This window comes from Hemiscyllium ocellatum, chromosome 37 (genome assembly GCF_020745735.1).
Source record: "Hemiscyllium ocellatum isolate sHemOce1 chromosome 37, sHemOce1.pat.X.cur, whole genome shotgun sequence".
NCBI lineage: Eukaryota > Metazoa > Chordata > Chondrichthyes > Orectolobiformes > Hemiscylliidae > Hemiscyllium > Hemiscyllium ocellatum.
The window spans coordinates 26,831,711-26,853,695 of NC_083437.1; the positions used below are offsets into that span (position 1 = coordinate 26,831,711).

General features: G+C 39.8%; 1 long non-coding RNA gene across 3 annotated transcripts in view; it reads left to right on the top strand.

The window, feature by feature from the left end:
- LOC132833733 (uncharacterized) overlaps window positions 1-21,985 on the top strand; it is a 42,207-nt gene that overhangs the window by 5,163 nt on the left and 15,059 nt on the right. For all 3 annotated transcript variants that reach the window (XR_009647101.1, XR_009647102.1, XR_009647103.1), the window contains one exon: window positions 6,043-6,264. This is a non-coding gene — a long non-coding RNA (uncharacterized LOC132833733). The remainder of the gene's footprint in view (window positions 1-6,042; window positions 6,265-21,985) is intronic.

Sequence of the window (21,985 nt, forward strand, 5' to 3'; positions counted from 1 at the left end):
TGCTTATTCTTTGTTAGCATGAAGGCATATTATTGGGGTAAGTTTTTTAATTCTGTGTTTAATTATGTCATATTTACTGAAGAAAAGAACAAAAGAATAAGTTTGAAGGGATTCTTTTATGCCAGTGATTGTTGCAAAATAAGAAACCTGACTGGAAACAACAGTGGAAGTAGGATCCACTTTGAAAAAGTAAGTGAATAAATATTTTTGCAAAAGAGCAAATTGAAAGTGTTTGGGGAAAGGAATAGGATCTAGGCCTAAATAACTCTTTCAAAGACCAGACACAGGTGTGATGACCTGAATAGTCTCCTTCTGGACAGTAATTTCTATAATTTGAGAGTGCTTGATTTTAAAATTAAGCACTTGAAATAGGAAGTATTTCACCCCTCCATTCAGTTCACACTAATGTGCCTTATCTTTATGAGTATTGGAATGTGAGTTTCCTCCACAGATCAGAAGGTTACAGGTTAGATCACTGGTCTGGTGTCTGATCTCAGCTAGGAAACAAGTTAGAACTCTAGTTAACTTCAGTATCCTGATTAGGGAGCAGAAACATTACCCTTTCTTGAATGCTTTGTAATACTCCTTACTGAACTATGTGTAGTGTTTGTAATGAGGTAAGCCAGGTGAACCTCAGAATATGAGTTCCTTGATTCTGGCCCAATCAGAGAGCCCTAGCTGACAGATAACAACAGGCATGTCTGAGAGCTGCCTCTGAAGGAGCTGGATCAATTGTTAAGGACTCTCCATTTTGTATTAAGGGGGGGGGGGGGGGGGGGGGGGGGGGGGAGAGAGGTGGGGGACTGACTTCTGTTAAAAAAAAGAACAAGCATGTAAGACATCCTGTTCACTCTGTTAGTTTGCTCTTGGGGAGCTGGATCAGTATCAAGGACTTACCATGTGTAAATAAAGGGTGACTTGGTGATAGGACACTGACCCTGTGGAGTTATTTCACTATGCATAACTGTATTTGAGGATAGGTTAGGAGAGATTATTTTAGAATTGGGTTTAAATGTGATATCTTCTGAAATTAAATAACTTGTCAACAAAATGGCAATTAACAACACAGTGAGGTTGTATTTTAGTACTTTCTGGAAAAATGAAAGCAAGTAAAATGTCTGAAAGTAAATAAAACCAAAAATTTCAAAGTATGAATGCTGTTACTGTCAAACCCCAAGTTAGTAAGGAGTTGTTTGCAGCTGTGGTAAAATGATTCATTTTCAGGTGGAGACTGATTGAGCCAAGTTACATAGTGGTCAAATGCAAAAAGTTAATGCACTAAATGGGAATAAGTACGTATTTCATTGTACTGTATGGAAATTGAACTAAAGCTGATCTGGAGAAAATGTTTATTCTGACACATACTGTTCAAAACCTGCATGGTGTTGTTCAACTTGCAGGATATGTGGACTTTGGCTGATTGCAGACTTAGTTGTGTCTCAGTTAATATTTGGAAGACTGTCCATTGTTTCTCTTTCCCATGCTCACTATTACATTGCTTCTTTAAATCTGTAAACCTTTAAGTCTGCGTTGTCTTTACTAGATGATAAACAGACAATCGTAGATATGGAACTTAGTTCCCTGTTTTGTATTACATGCTTAGTGTTTGCAGTCTGAGGATTGTACAAATATAGTCCAGTCAAGCTTCTCCAGAAGGCAAACCAATGAGAACATGGAAACCACACACAGAAACCCTGAACAGGAGGATTAAAAAACAGTTCAAGTTCAGGCCATACACTTCAGTTCTCTATTTCTTGCATTGATTGTTTTTTTTACAAAGGGTTCAAAATGATTTTATTGCCTAATTTTGCATCCTGACTTAATCATTATTCCCTGTAATTAATAGTGTTTAGATCTTCTAAATATGCAGAAACATTATGTAATTTTCTCTTGTTAATGTTGCTCCCCTGCTTAAGGCTTGGCCTTTGACCTGGAAGCAATACAATAGGGGGCATTTGTAATGTCTGTGAAAGCTCTTTAGAATCTGTGATTGCTTTTCAGAAAGTTTCAGAAGGACCTTTGAGAATTTGTATCAGTTGTAAAGAGATCAATTTTTTTTAGGTGCTAGGAAGTACTGGTGCATTTGACCTGAATATCCCATAAGAAGAAATTTAAGAATGAGATCATATGGCTGGCAGGCACAAGAAAGCGTTAGAGAGACAAACGAATGCTACAATCAAATCAGTGGGAGGGTGAAGATGATTAACACAGCTGTGAACAAAAAGAATGTAATCATGCTCAGAAAGAAGAACACAGAATTCATGAGGGCAAAGCTTGACAAAAAGATTGATTTTCTATCTAGCTGTATAAAGAAAAATAGAATTCTGGAAGAATTCTTGAAAGAGTTCAGAAAAGATTTACAAGCATGTTGCCAGGGTTGTAGGATTTGAGCAACAGGGAGAGGCTGAATAGGCAGGGGCTGTTTTCCCTGGGGTGTTGGAGGCTAAGGGATGAGCTTATAGAGGTTTATAAAATCATGAGGGGATGGATAAGATAAATAGACAAGTATTTTTCCTGGAGTGGGGGAGTGCAGAACTAGACGGCATAGGTTTAGGATAAGAGGGGAATGATAAAAAAGAGACCTTAGAGGCAACACTTTCACGCAAACAGTGATGCGTGTATGGAATGAACTACCAGAGGAAGTGGTGGAGACTGATACAAGTACAGCATTTAAAAGGCATCTGGATGGGTATGTGAATGGGAAGGGTTTAGAGGGATATGGTCCAAGTGCTGGCAAATGAGAATATATTAGGTTAGGATATCTGGTTGGCATGGACAAGTTAGACTGAAGGGTCTGTTTCCATACTGTACCTTCATGCTGTACATTTCTATGACTCTTGAGGATGTGATGTAACGGCAAGCTAAAAGAGGTTGAATCCTAAAACGTGGTGAAAAAAACTTAAGCATGTGGAAAAAAAAAGAGAGTTTGTGTCAGAGGTCGGTCAGTTGAAAGGAACTCTGGATAGCTATGTCATCAGGACTATTGTGACCTGAGACAGTGAGAGTTCATAGAAGTGTGTCTTAAAATGATAATTGTGCTTGTGAAACTCAGAGGTGAAAGTTATTGTTCAATAGGGTCCTGAGCTACCCTGTGTGAATATTGAATAACAAATTGTGGAATTTTATAGCTATTTAGTGCCAAATGTCTGCAAACTGTGATGCAGATGCTTATGGTTGTATAAGGTATATCTTTAAATCGACTACTTAAAGTGAATTTTATATTTTTGATTGAAATAGCACTTGTTGGTTAATTCACTGTTAGTTGTGGCTTCTGATGCCTGGAAAAATTATAAAAAGTTAGATCCTGCTTGAAATTTCTTCATTTGGGTATCATTCAATAAGTTTCAGTTATTTTATGGAGATTGTAACAAATGTAAGATAAAGCATAAAAGGCATGCATTTGCAGAAGACAGGTGCATAATTCATTTGAGAATCTGGATAAATGTAACAAGTTCAAAGAGTAGGTAAGTGAAAAAATGAAAAAGAGTAGCAGAGACAGTATGAGGGGAGGCAAAGCAGCCAATATAAAAGGGATTTAGAAAGTCTTCTTTAAGCATATAAATAGCAACATAGTGACAAAAAAGAGTGGGACGGATTAGCTTCCAAAAAGGGAAGTTAGGGAGGGTATGGTTGAGACACTAAATAAGCACTTAATATCCCTGCCCTTGATAAAGACAGATACAGCCCCACTCATATTGAAAGATGAGACTATTGAAACATTGGATGGACAAAAATCTAATAAATAGAAGGGCTTGTATAGGTTGTCTGGATTTAAGGTTGACAAGAAACTAGGGCTGGATGAAATGTATAAGGGAGAGAATGGTGGAAATTTTAGAGTCACTGGCTATAATCTCTAAATCCTCCTTTGTGGTGCCAGGGGACTGACAAATTAACGAATGGCAAATGTTGCACTTTTCTTCAAAATGGATGCAAGAATAAAGTCAATTTAACATTGCTGGTAGGAAGGGATTTGTCAATGATAATTTGGGACAAAATTAATAGTCAATTGAACAAAAGTGGATTTATTAGGGGCAAATCATATCTAACTTACTCACTTGAGGTCTTTTTGATGAAGTTACAGAGAGGTTTGACATGAACTTCCAGAAGGCATTTGATAATGTGCCACATAACAAGCTTGTCATAAAGTCATAATTATACAGCACCAAAGCCCATGGAATAAAAGGAGCGGTGGTAGCATGGGTACAAAGTTGGTCGACTGTCAGGAAGCAGAGTAATGGTGAATGAATATTTCCTGGACTGGAACAAGATATATAGTGTCATTCAGAAGGGATTCGTGTATGATTCGCTGTTTTTCTTGATCTGTATTAATGAGGGCACAGTACCAAAATTTGTGAATGAATCAAAAAATTGACAATATTGTGAACTGTGAGGAGGATATTGATAAATTTCAGGAGGACTTAGATGAGTCACTGGTGGATCAGTGGGAGACTGATTTTGGTGCAGAGAAATGTGAAGTGATTCGTTTTGATGGGAAGAACGTGGAGAGACAATATAAAATGAAAGGTGTAATTCTAGAAAGGGTGCAAGAGCAGAGGGACCTTGGTGTATCATTGCTCATTAAAGATAGCTGTACAGGTTTAAAACCCAGTTAATAAACCATAAGACATCTTGGACTTTATAGATATGAGCATTGAGTACAAAACGAAGTTATGCGGAACGTGTATAAAATGCTGGTTCAGCCTTAGTTGGTGAGAGAAGAAAGATTTAAAAGGGACCTGAGGGGCAATTTTTCATGCAGATAGTAGTTCATATGTGGAATGGCCAGAGGAAGTTGTATATACAGTACAGTTACAACATTAAAAGACATTTGGACAGGTACATGAATTGGAAGGGTTTAGAAGGATATGGGCCAAATATAGGCAAATGGGAATAATTTGGGAAATTTGGTCAGCATTGACAAGTTGAACTGAAGGGCCTGTTTGCGTGCTGTATGACTCTATGAAGTATTGTTTCCAATTCCGGGACCACAGAACGATGTGAAGGTGTTTATTGTAAGGGCCACAGAGTATAATAGTAGGGAAGTTTACGACAACCTTTCAGGCTATTGCTGAGACTACATTTGAACTACTGCAGGCAGTTTTGTTTCCTTATTTAAAGAAACTTACACTTGCATTGGAAGCAGCTCAGCCATGGTTAACTAGCTTGATTCCTGGGTGGAAGGCATTGTCTTCTAAGGAATGATTAAGCAAATTAGGCATTACTCATTGGAGTTTGAAGAATGAAAGGTGATCTTATTGAAACATACACCTGAATTTTCCATTTGGAATTAAAATATATGGAAAGTATCTCAGGTGGCACCATATTTACCATGGAAAGTTTTCTTGTGAAAATCATCCCCTCTTCAGCTCATTTCAAGTGCAAGTCGGTTCTATAGCGAATTTAAATGGGGAATTGCTGCCATCAACACTTTCCACCATCGAATGTTCTGGCACCAAATTTAAAGGTCACCTGGGCAGTCTCTTTCTCTCTCGATGCAATCTAGGATCATCACAGGAGAAGTAATCATTGTTGCCACCCATCCTTAAAGATGTCTGTCAACTTTGTGATTGCCAACTTTGATTTACCATATTGCAGCATTTACTTCAGGCCAACCAGACAAAAAGGAAAGTCCCCTTCCCCATCTGACAGGAGGAAATGCACTGTCATCAGACCCAGACAGCCTTTGCTTCGGGGGCCTCTAACAAACATCAGTGAAGCAGGATCTAGTTCAGAAAGGCAATGAAACATCTTATGCATTCTACAAAATTGTGTCACATTCTTCTCTCTGCAACCTAATACACATAGGGCTATCACTGTAAAACTGCCACTATACAGCCATGGCACATAGTCAAGCCTACTTCACCATAACATGAATGATATGCAATCACATGCACCTTATGTTGACAATCTTCTATTACTTCTCTGGCAATGAGCTTTCCTCAATGACTCAATTACTGGAGATGGCTTATTACCTGGCTGGATTTTGCATGCTTATCAATTGTTCATTGTAATCACACAGCCTATTTCTTTCCCTCATTGCAGGACAAGGCAGCACACAAATATGAGGAGAGGACCAAAACTGGAGAAGACACTCATGATGTCCATGCCTTCACTACATACAAGGAAGATGCATTCCAACTAGCAGGTAAGGACCAAGACTGGTCCTCACCAACAGAAACATCAGCATGAGAGAATCCAGTGGCCAACATTGCCGTGTACTCTTTTCAAACATGCTGCCACTCTCGGTCTTTCCTTGAAAGAAGGGTATGTGCTTCTTTACCAACTAATTCTTTTTCTTCTCTTCCACAGAGACAGAGGTCAACAGATTGTCAAATAGTAAAGGTCCAAGAGCTGTCTAGAACAAGAGTAAAGCCTGTGACACTTTAAACAACTCCCGCTGCAAGGCTTTCACTTGCATATTCTATCATCAAAGTGACTATCATCTTAATGGGTTCCCTAGTTAGAATAAATTTGGGGACGCACTCTGATGAACCATTCCCATCATCTCTGACAATCAGAGGACTATCAAAGCACAGGCTGAGTCCAATGCAGAAGCCTCAAACCTAACATGTTCAATCTGCAGAGACAGACAGGGAAACTTTAGGCAGGAATGCAGAGGTCTTCGCTAAACAAGAACTAAAGGTGAAACAGTCCACTCATCTTCTGTCTGCTGTGATAGCTCTGGGATATGATCGCTCATCTTCCACAGAAGGGTGGGATCACATTGTAGACTGGTATCTATCAAAATGCTCAGAGACAGCTAAATTTGCTGTCAGACTTACACTATATTGCTCTAGCCATGGGTGCTTAGCATCAATGGCAAGGCTGCCTGGGAACAAGGCACCTCAACCTCACTCTATGTGCCCTCTTCTTCTCAAGGCAATGAGTCATGCCATCAAACACACACAGGGAACAGGAGTGACAGACAAGCATCCTGGGAATTTTATCTCAGAGCATTCCAAAGATACTCTGCCCCCCATCTCTCCTATTGTCCTATTGCCTGCAACAGATCAGGCCAAGGAAGGTATACCTACATCTGTACAGGAGACTGTCATCTGCCTGGGGCTCACCTGCCAAAGTCTTCACAATTACCAGGCTGTATCAGTCAGTAGGTACTCGAGCTGCGGATATCAGGCCCAGATATAGACAAAGTGGTAGTCTAAGGAAGAATAAATCTTTTTGAGCACACGTCAGGCCACATGTACTAATTTAATGTAAAAATAATGCATGCAAATGCATATGTACCTTCATTGTTCCATTATTTCATGTAATTTCATTTCTCCACTGAGTTGGCAGGTTTTCTGAAATGAAAGCATTGCAACGGGGTTACTCATAAGTTTGCAGATTGCTCACAATGCCCTCTGATGGCAACATGGGCCTAACCAATCAAATTAATAAATAGTTGAGCATTAGCAAACAGGGCACCAGTGACCTCTTGGATAAATTTTAGTGAATAATTATGAGATTTCATTGAGATTCCCCAGTAGCTCCCTAAAATGATCAACTGATATAGGAATTCACAAATGCTCTCACTTTCAAGTCAACTGGGATGGGATACCCTTCTTGTCTGGCATGTTCCATGTATTTGTCCAGTAGCTGACAGATGTAAGAGACAACTTCCCAGGATTTCTTAAAATGCTTCAAAAGGCTTCAATGCTCACAGTCTGTCATTTGCAGATGGCTATATTGAATCTTGTAGACTCTATTTCAGAACAATGCTCTCTGTCTCCATTAGACTTCTTCAGCAGGCTGTTGTGCCTCTGCAGGCTTGTCCACATCTGGTGCCAGTTTTTGCTGCTGTTTCTCTTGCTCTTGTTGGTGGTTTATCAGTCAACACATGCAATTTGTTCTGAGTAGACCTGTTCAGGGTTGACCTGTGCCATCTTGGTGTTGTTTTCAAGAGATTTGAGGAAACTATAAATATCATTTCGTTAGTCATGCTTCTCTCCAACCCTATATCTATAAGAGTCCGTTACTCTGCAGTGTTTCTCATATGCCTCTTCTCTAACCATCATGTAATCCATGGGATGCTGCATTATGTTTGTCTTTAAGGACAGATTTTTGTGAACATCATGACATTCACTTTTAGGTAGTGTGCATTATACAGGAAACTGAATGCATGACAGTACACCTTTAATGAGGTTGAAGCAATACCTATCAAATGTGTCCTTGGTGTGATGACATTGCCAGCATAAACCCCATCCCTCCAACCCCAAGTTTTGCCAATTTTCTGCTTGTCTAGCTGTGGTATCAGCCTGGATTCCAGAATACATGTTGCTGGTGGTGGTTGCCTTGTGTCAACAGGGTAGCTTTATATTGCATTTGTCTCCCTGACTATATTGTACATAGTGTACTTGAGAGATCATAAGGGGGCAATCTGTTTTAAATGTACTGTGCATCCTTAACTTCAAAAGATCTTGTGGTCATGCAATTATGAGTATGGTTGATATGCTCATCTTATAGCAATTGAGGGCAGCTGTATCTGACTATCCATTGGACTCCCTGATTGAAAGGGGTCCCTTAGTTGGTCTAAACATGCAATTCTAAAAATTTCTCCCATTTTGGCTGCAGTCAATTCTACTTTGTTAGTGACGTGCAGTAAGTTTGATACCTTTTCAGGAAGATGAAATTTAGCTTGCTCATTGGGCAGTTCAAGTATCAAACACTAAACCCTCCCCTGCCCCCCAGCACCCACCCACCCACCCACTCATCCATCTGTCATATCATCTCCTTCCCATTCTGTACCATCCTACCTGGTTCACCATCCCTGTTGCCAATATAACTCTCCATCCTCTCTTTAGTGTGCTGGCAATCATTGTCAGCACTGAAGTTTCCAACCTTTCTCCATAGTCCCTGGACATAGAGGTCTCACTGGCTCTCTCTTGATAGAAGTCATTTATACCCTGAGTAAAAAATGAGGTCTGCAGATGCTGGAGATCACAGCTGAAAATGTGTTGCTGGTCAAAGTACAGCAGGCCAGGCAGCATCTCAGGAATAGGGAATTCGACGTCCTGATGAAGGGCTTATGCTCGAAACCTCAAATTCCCTATTCCTGAGATGCTGCCTGGCCTGCTGTGCTTTGACCAGCAACACATTTTCAACCATTTATACCCTGGCATTCCTTAATTCACCCATGACCTTACAAATCCCTAGCAATATCATATAACTGCCCTCCAACCTTTTGACTGCTTTCCCTCACTGCAGCATCCTAGCAGACCTGGTTCCAGACAACAGCTGGCTTCATTGTGAACATGCAGCCACACTGGAGTCTAGCCCCACACTAACATAAGCACAACTAACATAATCACAACTTCCTCACTGTAATCCAGAGTGACTGCATCATCCCCTTCCCCCCCCCACCCCCACTGCGTTTATAGCTCCATGCCATTTAGACAATGCCACTCCCTATTTACTGCTAATGTCACTCCATGCTGTTTAGTAATGAGCAGCCCTTTGCGATGTACATGAAAACCCAATCTTCAGCCATGAGATGTTAGATTAGATTTGCTACAGTGTGGAAACTGGCCCTTCGGCCCAACTAGTCCACACTGACCCTCAGAAGAGCAACCCACCCAGACCCACTCCCCTACATTTACCCTTGACATAGCAGTACGGGCAATTTAGCATGGCCAATTCACCGAACCTGCACATCTTTCGACTGTGGGAGGAAACCGGAGCACCCAGAGGAAACTCATGCAGACACGGGGAGAATGTGCAACCTCTACGCAGACAGTTGCCCGAAGCAGGAATTGAACCTGGATCCCTGGCGCTGTGAGGCAACAGTGCTAACCACTGAGCCACCGTGCCGCCCTTACCATTTGCCATGTGTGCAAAAGCTTGCCCTTGAGCCCCACTTGCTATATATCATTTGGGCTTGGAATTGGACCAGGGAGACAGTGTACTTGGGTCCACAAGAAGGTTTCAACTTTACTTGGAGAAGTGACAGTTCAAATGAATTTCAGTATCATATAAAGCCATATTACTTTAAGGATAAAGCAACAAATATTACCCTGATGTGGGTGAGGAAGTGCTGCTCACCAAATACATGCCTGCGTTTTTGCCGGTGGGTCTTTGAAGTCTCTCAATTAAATAGAAGTTAATGGGGACAACAAAATTAATTCCAGGAAATTATGACAAATGCATGCAAATGGATTTCTCACTACCTGTAGACAAAATTCTTGACCCACCACTGAAGGGAAGAAGTTAAACCACTGAAGTAAATTTTGGCCTCTCATACATTATATTCACCTGCCTACCATTTTGTTTACCATGACAAGGACTGGAAAATCCTGCTATGGGAATTTGACAAGGTAAGACAATGGGTATTTCCTCTCATGATTGAAATCTAGAACAGGGAACACAATAGAATAAAAGGGGTCTCCCACTTAAGATAGAGGTGAAGAGGAATTTCATTTATCACAGGCTTGTTAGTTTTCAAATTCATTTCTACAGAGGGCAGTATAGGCTGGTATTTTATTATTTTGAAGGCTGAGTTACACAGATTTTGATTGATAAGGACTTCAAAAGGTTTAAGCAAACAGGTAGTGAAGTGGAGTTAATGCCAGAATCAGAGTTGCTTTAGAGCACAGAAGGTTGAGAGGGGACAAGATTGAAGTGTATAAGTTTATAACGGGGCATGGGCAGGGGAATAGGAAGCAGTTGTTCCCCTTAGTTGAAGGGTCAGTAACAAGAGAGCATTATTTTAAGGTGAAATGCAGGAGGCTTAGAGGGGATTGGAAGAAAAATATTTTCACTAAAAAGGTGGCAGGATTCTGGAATGCGCTGCATAGTGGGGTAGTTGAGGTGGGAAACCTCACAATCTTTAAAAAATATAATTGGATAAGCACTTGAAATGTCATGATATTTAAGGCTATTGCCCAAGTGCTGGAAAGGAGGATTTGTGTGGATCTAGAATAATATTTTAATAATGGACTCTTCTGTACCATATTGTTCAGATCAGCTGTCATCTTATTGAATGGCAGAAAAGACTTGATGGGCTCAATGGCCTACTCCTACTCCTTTGATCTTTTTAGAGAGGGTGCAGAAAAGATTTGTGAAAATGGTTCCATGGATGACCTACGTCAGTTCCTTGGACAGATTAGAGAAACTGGTACTGTTCTCCTCGAAGAATGGATAAGGAAAATAGTTGTTAGGCTTTCAAAGTAATCTGGATAGAATAGATAGAGAGAAACCATTTAAATTGGTGGATGGGGTGAGAATTCGAAGATAACAAATTAAAGTAATTGTTTCTTTTGCCGATAAAGTTATGTACATGGTTAGGATCTGTAATGCACTGGTTGCATGGGGTTGAGTTGTGGCAGCATCAATTAAAGCCTTTAAAATAGAAATAGATAATTATCTGAAGAAAAATTGTTGCAGGTGTAAGGGGAAAACATGGATTTGTGGGACAAAGTAGTTGGCTCTTCCAGAGAGCTAACATGGACATAACAGGATCTCTGCTGTAACCATTAATTATAAATGAAACTTAAATCCTCTCCAAATAATGTAAGCAATAAAAGTATCTGAAAGAAAGAAAGACTTGCATTTATGGTGCACTTTTCATGACCACTGGATGTTTCAAATTGCTTCACAGCCAATGAAGAATGTTTGGAGTGTAATCACTATTATACAGGAAATCTGGCAGCCAATTTGTTACATAGCAAACTTCCATGAACAGCAAGGTGTTAATAAAATAGAAGATGCTAGAAGTAGTCAGCAGGCCTGAAGAATTAACTCGGTTTCTCTATCAATAGATGCTGCCAAATCTGCTGAGTATTTCCAGAAATTTCTGTTTTTGTTTCAGATTTCCAGCATCCATTGTACTTTGCTTTTGTTTTAAGTCATGCAATGATGGCCAGATAATCTGTTCATTTGAAATGTTGATTGAGAGGTAAATATTATCCAGGACATCAAGGAGCACATCCCTGCCATTGTTCAAGATATGTGCCATGGGACCTTTTACAGTAACTTGAGTAGATGGGACTCAGTTTAATTTCTCACCCGAGTGGCTGCTTTTCTGACACGTTAAAAACAATGACTGCAGATGCTGGAAACCAGATTCTGGATCAGTGGTGCTGGAAGAGCACAACAGTTCAGGCAGCATCCAACGAGCACCGAAATCGACGTTTCGGGCAAAAGCCCTTCTCCCGAAACATCGATTTCGCTGCTCGTTGGATGCTGCCTGAACTGCTGTGCTTTTCTGACAATTCAGCCTTTATTCTGCACTCAAATACTAGAGTGGAACTTGAATCTGGAAGTTTGTAACTGAAATCACACTGTTACAGATGAATCCATAGCTGATACACCCTCTCTCCAACATTCAATACAATCACAGCAACTTCAATTGTACTTTTCTGTGCATCCTTATATTGCTTGTTGTCATTTCGGATATAATACAACCAGTGAGATATTAACTACTCAGTCTTGCATTTTATTTCACAACCTAGTACTATCTATTCGCCCCTTATGTCCACCCAGCAGATATTTTTAATCCACCTGTTCAGACATGTTATGGCACACCTCTGGAAGAGGCGGGATGTGAACCAGGATATACTAGCTCAGAGTTAGGGGCAGCACAAAAGGCCAAATATCTACCCAGTGAAGATACTTTCAATGAACCTATTCAGAGGTGTTTTTGCACACCTCTGAAAAAGATGGGACTTGACAGCACTACCACAACACCACAAAGCCCTATCTGTCTACCCATTTTTTTTTGTGTATATCTACTCAGTCAATGAATTAATCAATCCTAATCAGCTGCTTAACTACTTGCTTTATTAACAGATTTCTCTATTCTCTTCAAATAAAAATCTTTGAAAACATATAGAAAATTCTTGAACAAAACTAATGAAAAGTAAGTATGATTTTTTTCACATTCTATAATGTTACCTTGGAGTACAAGCAGTAACAGAGAACAAAGAAAATTTACAGCCCAGGAGCAAGACCTTCGGCCCTCCAAGCTTGACCCGATCCAAATCTACTATCTAAACCTGTCACCCATTTCCTAAGCATCTGTATCCTTCTGATCCCTATCTACTCATGCATCTGTCCAGCCGCATCTTAAATGAATCTACCGTGCCTGCCTCTACCACCTCTTCTGGCAATGCGTTCCAGACGCCCACCACCCTCTGTGTGAAGTATGTGCCGCGTGTATCCCCCTTAAACTTTCCAACTCTCACTTTGAAAGCATGACCCCTCGTTATTGAATCCTACACCCTGGGAAAAAGCTCGTCTCTATCCACCCTGTCTGTACCCTTCATGATTTTGTAAACCTCAATCTGGTCCCCCCCTCAATCTCCTTTTTTCAAATGAAAACAAACCTAAGCTACTCAACCTCTCTTCATAGCTAGCACCTTCCATACCAGGTAAACCTTCTCTGCACTCTCTCCAAAGCATCCACATCCTTTTAGTAATGTGGCGACCAGAACTGTACACAGTATTCTAAATGCGGTCAAACCAATGTCTTCTACAATTTTAACATGACTTGCCAGGTCTTATACTCAATACCCCGTCCAATGAAGGCAAGCATATCATATACCTTGACCACTCTAAACACTGTGCAGCTATCTTCTCAATACAATGGACCTGCGCTCCCAGGTCTCTCTGCCCATCAACTCTTCCATTCATTGTATAACTCACTCTAGAATTAGTCTTACCTCATATTTGTCTGGATTGAAATCCATCTGCCATTTTTCAGCCCAACTCTCCAGTCTATCTATATCCTCCTATATTCTTTGACAGTCCCTTATGTTTTCTGCTACTCCATCAATGTTCGTGTCATCTGCAAACTTGCTGATCATACCAACAGTGCCCTCTTCCAGATCACTTATGTATATCACAAACAACAGTGGCCCCAACAGTGACCCCTGTGGAACACCACTGGTCACCTATCTCCATTTCGAGAAAGTCCCTTCAACTACTACTGTCTGTCTCCTGTTGCTCAACCAGTACTTTATCCACCTAGCTAGCATACCTGCACCCCATGTGACTTCATTAGTCTACCATGGGGAACCTTATCAAACACCTTACTAAAGTCCATGTCTATGATATCAACAGCCTTCTTTAATCTATCAACTTGGTCACTTCCTCAAAGAACTCTATTAAGTTGGTGGGGCACAATCTCCCCCACACAAAACCATGTTGCCTATCATTGATAAGCCCATTCTTTTCTAAATATAAATAGATCCTATCTCTCAGTACCCTCTCCAGTAACAAAATAAATATTTTTAATATTTCATAATATATTCAATCTCCCAAATTCTCCTTTCTTCCTTTGAACAACAAAAAAGTTACAATATTTAATCACAACATAATCCAAACAAGAATTATGTTTTTAAAAAACATCCTCATACAGTGGACATCCTTTGAGGATCTCCAATAATTTATTGAAGTACATTCCTTTTGAGAAAGTCTAACAACTAGTGACTTTTGTCAATCCACTTTGGTTTGGAAATCTCTTTACTTTTTAACATTCTCTTTATGCTGACAATGTCAATCCTTAAAGTTGTTTCTCTGATACCTTTTGTTGGAGCTGCATTGTCCTCAAGAACAGATATACACATAACATTCCATAAACAAACATTTCTTGGATTTTCCTTTTGTTACCTTTGTATCTTTAGCTTCTACTAGCACCAATTTGTCAATCAAAAATGTTCACTTTTTTTATTTTCTTGGCTTCCCAGGTCAGATTATCTTCATGTGAATAAATAAAGTAATGATAAACCATGTCATAGTTGGAATAGCTATAAAGAAAATTGATATGCAAAGCATATTACTAAAAGTTTCATATCTTTTGGTCACCCAATACTGTGTGCATTCTGCTGAATTGAATTTCTTTAATATTTTAATTGCATTCAGGACTTCCTCAACAATTGCAAGTATCATCATAGTACCAGTTCCAACATGTCATAACTGTCATTGATTCTGGTTTGGCTGCACAACTAGTTTATCTGTCCAGACAAATTTCTTAATTGGTTTGTTTCTTCCTTGGATGCAAACCTTTGTTTCTGAGGGGGCTTGGTCAGATCTGTCAGAATGTGATTAACATTTTTCAAACAAAACTGTTGATCCAATGTCACTGCTGATTTTTTTTTTCCTCTGCTTGGTGTCTAATCCTTTATATCTAAAGGCTCCCAAAGCCTAACTTCAAATCTTAAATTCACTTATTTCATTTATCACACATTGCTCAAATTCTGTAAAACTTCCCCACAGAAAATTATGAATGCGTATCATGAAAATGCCTGCTAGTCTCTCCCTATGATACCAGTTGAACATTGCTAGATTTGCTTGAAGCTGAATGTGACCTACTTTTAGCAAGACAGACCTGAGATGGACCTAACACAATGCAATGTTCAAGCCATAAACACATTTGTTTGATTTCCATAGCTTCCCTTCTATATCATCTGTTTTAGATGGTTTCAAAATGCTTCACTTTCAAACGTTTTCACCATGCAAACATGCAGCTTTTATATGAATTGACTTACATTCCCAGGGGCCAACAATGAACACCCTTCTCCCTGCATGCAGAACATTCCAGTTCTTAAAGAAAGTGGAACTGATTTAGTCTCCAAGCCAGGAAGTGATCATTGATTGCCAAAGGATTTTTTGGAAACCACTTGATAAGACCTGGTGCCCCCCAACTAGTTTCAATGAGTTATTTTGATGGACTGACCATGCCAGAGATGATGTTCATTTATAACTGGCTGGTTTGTTAATATGTTATGAACCAACTAATCTATTACTATGTGATTTCTTTCACACGATCCATTACAAAAGAAACTTTTGCTTCTGCATTCATTGCCATAATATTACAGTGGGTAAAGCAGTGGCGATTGGAATTCAACTTGGAAATGTGTGAGATAATGCACTTAGGGAAGACTAACACGGCAACGGATTACACTATGAATGATAGGAATCTGGGAAATACTGAAGATACAAGGACCTTGTGTAGCAGGGGCTGCTAGTTTAGGTGATTAAGACAATATGTGGGATACTTACCTTTATTAACCAAGGCATACAATACAAGAACAGGGAGGTTATGCTGGAACTGGATGAGATGCTAGGCTACTCCATCCAGTTCTTATCACCACATTATAGGAAGTATATGATTGCTCTGGTGAGGGAATTTAGGAGATTTAGGCTAGAGGGTCAGAGCTATGTGGAAAGATTGGATAGCTGGGTTTGTTTTCCTTGGAGTAGTGAAGTTGAAGAGTGTATTGATGGAGATGTACAAAATTATGAGGAACTTAGAAAGGAAGGCACTTTTTCCATTAGTAGAGGGGTCAATAACGGGGGGCAGTGCATGGATTTAGGTTAAGAGGTAGAAGTTAAGAGAAGAATATTTTTAACCTGGAGGGCAATGGGAGTCTGGAAGTCATTGTCTCAAAGTTTGGGTTGAATCAGATGCTCTTGTAACATTTTAGCAGTATTTAGGTATTCACTTACATTACCATAGTTTCCAAGGCTATAGGCCAAGAGCAAAAAAATGTGATTAGTGCAATTACATCTTCGTTGACCAGCATGGACAACCTTCTGTGCTGTAAACATTTAAGAATCTGTTCATACTTGCATACATATTCTTAAATTCATCATTGTCAAATTCCCTTCCATCATCAGTTAGGAATTTAGTTGGTGTCCCCAGTCTGGTCCTTATCCATTTTCCATTACTTGTCCTCTATTACTCTTTTCTCTTTACTGTATGTTATTGTAGACTGATTAAATCCAGTTGTCATGTCTATAAAGCACAAGATGAATTTTATTCCCCTTATCACATACTTTCAAATCCATTGCTAGAATTTTGTTGAAGTGTCTTGCTAATGGACATTCACTATGGGCTGTGATGGTGTCCTCCTACATATTTATGTTTACAAATATATTTCTCTCACTGATTTCTTCTTTAATCATGTTCCTTCAATCCTGCATCCTTTAGTGGGATTATTAACCTGTAAGATGATGGTTGGGCAGACTGCAGAAGTAGTTTGAGATAATTCATATTTTTCTGCCTTTTAAAATCCACCTCCTGATGCTTAATATTTTGATTAGGGAAGTCCTCCTGCTCCTTGGATGCTGCCTGACCTGCTGCGCTTTTCCAGCAATGCATTTTCAGCTCTGATCTCCAGCATCTGCAGTCCTCACTTTCTCCTAGGGAAGTTAGGCCTTGTTAAGGAATACAATAAGTTTCAAATTATATATACACTGTAAAACCACTGACCTCCCAAAAACAACTGCCTTGTTATATTCTATGTCCAGTTTCATGACATCTTTTTGAATACATGGCCTTCTCAACAATAAGGGCACTTCACCTGACACTATTTATGTGCTGATAAAGCAATTTACCTCAGCTATCACCACTCCTTAGTTATTTCAATACTTTGTCATTCCCAAACCTGAAACAGGTAAAACTCAAATTTCTTACTATTTAAAGAGGCTGAGCAACCTTTAACCAATCCATGCCCATACTGTAGACATGCATCCACTGTCCAACACAGCTTGATTGAATATGTCTGCAACTAAAACATCCATTCCTACCAATAGGCTCCTTTTAACTTGTAAAATTCCCTTTATGTAATCAGTGTCACTATCGTCTCCTTCTGAACCTTATGTGGTGCACAATTTCAAAAACTTTGTCGTTCCGTACAATTCATTGCATAGTGTTTTTTCAAGTTGCGTCGACAACCCAAGTCTTCCTGGGATTAATTCTTCTGTTATAGTTCTCTAATTCTGTTATCTGCTATATAGTAGGCAGAGGTATCTCGATCTTCTCTCCTATTAGTTATGATTCTTCATTTGTACTGATGCTATTGACCTATATCTGGGTGGTCTTGCATCGTTGCTATCATTGAATCCCCAACTCTTGTTTTACTGCTGAATGCTCCATTTGAGCCGTGAAGGCCAGTGAGAATGAATGTTTTTCAAGGACTTTTTTAAGGCTTCTGGTTCTAAAATTGTGATTCTTCCAGGAAATCTAACTCCAGTTCATATTAGGAGTATACCCATGTTCAATAGCTTGGAACAGTCCAATGGTTAAAAATTATTGTATCCATCCAAGTCTGGCCATGTGTCACAAGAATTTAATCTTGAATAAATGATATTGTAGATGAAGTTAGAAATGTAGTGTGGTATGATTAAAATGCATATAACTTTCTACATATATCACTGCGTTTGTTAACCTATAAAACTATCACATGGATATGTTACAGTCCTACGGGCTCAATCTGATTGCTGCTTAAGATTTGACTCACATTTCCACCTACATTTCTTTCTATATTGGCAATATCTCACAGTTTTAGAATTCTCAGCCCTATGACTTTCCAAGGTACTACACCCCTCTAAATCTAGCATGTTGAGGATCTCTCATTTCATTCATTTTATTAATTTTAGCACTGGCAGCTTCTCAGTTCTAAATTCTGAATTTCCCTGCCTAAGTTTCTTTGCCCTCTTTCCTTGTTTAATGTGCTCGTTAAAATCTACCACTATGATTCAGTCTTTGGTCATCTGCCCTAATATCTCTTTATGCACCTAGGTTAAATTTTGTTTGATAATGTTCCTGTAAAATACATTAGGACAGCTTCATTATGCACTATGTAATGACAAGTTGTGTATTTAATTTGATCCCATTTAACACCAGCTATTTTCTTGTTATACTGAAACCTCATTAAACTCAAAGTGTCAGTTTCTTTCTTTTATAGCACTAATGGATGTCCTTTCCCATTTGTCAATGAGTACAACTCCCTGAAACTTAACTTACAAATCCAAATTCAGCCTGTACAAATCCTTTTCAATGAGCTTACATTGTTTCTAGTCACCCATCTGATGTCATCTTTAAATATAAATCTTATTCAATATTCTATTCACTAAATCATGTATAAAAATTGTAACAACAATGCTAATCTATTGGATCTCTAGTGGCAACCAGTTTCCACACTGGTAAATGTTCTGACTTCCAACTTAAGGAGAACCTGAAAATTAAACTCTATATTTTTTATTCTAAAAATCTAATTTTTTATGATGTGGTGCATATTAATCTATTGACACCATTTTGTAAGGCTCTTAAATGAAAAATTAAATATTAAATGATTGAATTGACCACTTCTATCAATTCAGTTATTATAATGTATATTAAAATATGTACTTTTAATACACATATTGTGAACTGTGACCCGGTAATCTAAATGTTTTGATACCTTATGTCTTTATAATTGTTATTCTTTGCCTCATTACCATTTCATAGCCAAGGAGCACATCTAAACTGAGGCAAAGCATATTGTATGCTGACTATCCCTAATCAGTTCTTGCCTTTCCAAATACATATGGATCCTGTCTGTCAGAATCCCCTCCAACAACATACCCACCACTGATGTTAAGCTCACCAATTTGTAGTTCCCAGGCTTTTCCTTTCAGTTTCTCAAAGAATGGCACAACATAAGCCACCCTCCAATCTTCCGACACTTCACCCATGGATGTTGATGATACAAATATCTCTGCTAGGGACCCACACAATTTCTTCCCTAGCTCCACACAATGTCCTGAAATACACTTGATCAGGGGTTTATCTATCTTTATGCATTTTAAGACTCCAGCAACTCCTCTTCTGCAATGAGGACTCTTTTCCAGACATCATTATTTACTGCTGAGTTCCCTAGCTTCCATGTCTTTCTCCACAGTAAGTCTGAGAAATATTCATTTAAGATCTCACCCATCTTCTGTGGCTCCACACATAGATGACCTCACTTGAGCTTTATGGGGCCTTATTCTCTATTAACCAGGATTAGATTAGATTAGATTTACAGTGTGGAAACAGGCCCTTCGGCCCAACAAGTCCACACCGACCCGCCGAAGCACAACCCACCCATACCCCTACATTTACCCCTTACCTAACACTACGGGCAATTTAGCATGGCCAATTCACCTGACCCGCACATCTTTGGACTGTGGGAGGAAACCGGAGTACCCGGAGGAAACCCACGCTGACACGGGGAGAACGTGCAAACTCCACACAGACAGTCGCCTGAGTCGGGAATTGAACCCGACTCTACTTAGTTACTTTTTTACCGTTAATATACATGTAGAATCATTTTGGATTCTCCTTTACCTTACCTGCCAAAGCTATCTCATGTCACCTTTTTGTCCTCCTGATATCCCTTAAATATACATCTGAACTCGCTATATTCCTCAAGGGATTCTCTTGATCTCAGCTGCCTACACCTGACATATGCCTCCTTCCTTTGTCATCCAGTGTTCCCTACTCCTGTTAGTCTTACCTTTCACTCTAGCAGGAACATGCTTGCCCTGAACTCATGTTATTTCACTTTCAAAAGCCTCCCACTTGCCAGACATCCCTTTACCTGTGAACAACCTCCCCCAGTCAAATTCTGAAAGTTCTTGTCTAATACCATCAAAATTGGCCTTGCCCCAATTTAGAACTTTAACTCATAGATCAGACCTATTATTTTCCATAACTTTTTTAAGACTAATAGAATTGTGGTCACTAGTCCCAAAGTGCTCCCCTCAGTGATTTGCCTGCCTTATTTCCCAAGAAGAGTTGGAGTTGTTCCCCCTTTCTGTATTAGGACCATCAATATTTTCATTGAAAAATGTTTTCAGAATACACTTAACAAATTCCACCCCGTCCAAGCCCTTAACACAACTGCAGTGCCAGTCTATGTTTAGAAAGTTAAAATGCCCTACTACTGCCCTAATATTCTTATAGCTGTGAGCTCCCTAAATATTCGCTCCTCAACTTCCTGCGGACTACTGGGTACAATCCTGATGAAGGGCTTTTGCCCGAAACGTTGATTCTCCTGCTCCTCAAATGCTGCCTGATCTGCTGTGCTTTTCCAGCACCACACTCTCAACTCTAATCTCCGCATCTGCAGTCCTCACTTTCGCCAACAGTACAATCCTATCAAAGTGATCACCCCCTTACTGTTTCTCAGTTCCACGCATATAGCCTCATCGGACAACCCCTCAGGAATATCATGTCCAAGTGTTGCTGTGCTGGTTTCCCGAATCAAAAATTCCATTCCCCCTCGTCTCTTACCTCCCCTTCTGTACTTTCTATGGCATCTGTACCCTGGAAATTGAGCTGCCAGTCCTGTCCGTGTCCTGAGTTTATCTGCCTTACCTGTCGAGCCTCTTGCACTGAAATAAATGCAGTTTAATTGATAAGTCTTCCTTTATTCCCTGCAGTGATCTTGCTTGCCTTGTGCATCTAACTTGCTCTCTTTAACTTCTGTACCAGCCTCAACATTCTTCTTTTGTCTCAGTATCGTTTACGCTGTCCCCTTTCCCACCAGCTGCCAAACTAGTTTAAGCCGTCCCAAGCAGCTCTAGCAAATCTACCTGGCAGAATATTGGTCCCCCTTTAGTTCAGGTACAGTTCATCCCTCTTGTACAGGTCACCTCTGCCTCAGAAGAGATTCTAGTGATCCAAAAATCTCAATCCCTCCCTCCTGAACCAGACCCTCAGCCATGCATTCACTGCCCTGTCCTCCTCTTCCTATTCTCACTAGTATGTAGTACCAGAACAATTCAGAGATTACTACACTTGAGGTCCTGCTTTTTAATCTCCTGCCTAACTCCTACATTCATTCTGCAAGACCTCATCCCTTTTTGTACCTATGTTGCTAGTATCAACGTGTACAATGACCTTCAGCTGCCCATGCTTTCCTTTGAGAATTTTCTGCAACCACTCTGAGACGTCCTTGAGCTGGTACTAGGGAGGCAACATATCATCCACGGAAATATCTGTCAATGCCTCTGTCTGCAGAGTCCTTTATCACAATGGCTTGCTTAGATTTTGCCATACCCATGTACAGCAGAGCCAGTTGTGGTTCCACAGATCTGGCTGATGCTGCTATTTTTCCCTGAGAGGTTAATTCTCACAACAGTATTCAAAATGGTGTACTAATTTCAGAGGGGGATAACCAAAGGAGACTTATGCACTACCTGCCTAGCTCTCCTGGCAGTCACCATCTACCTAACTGAA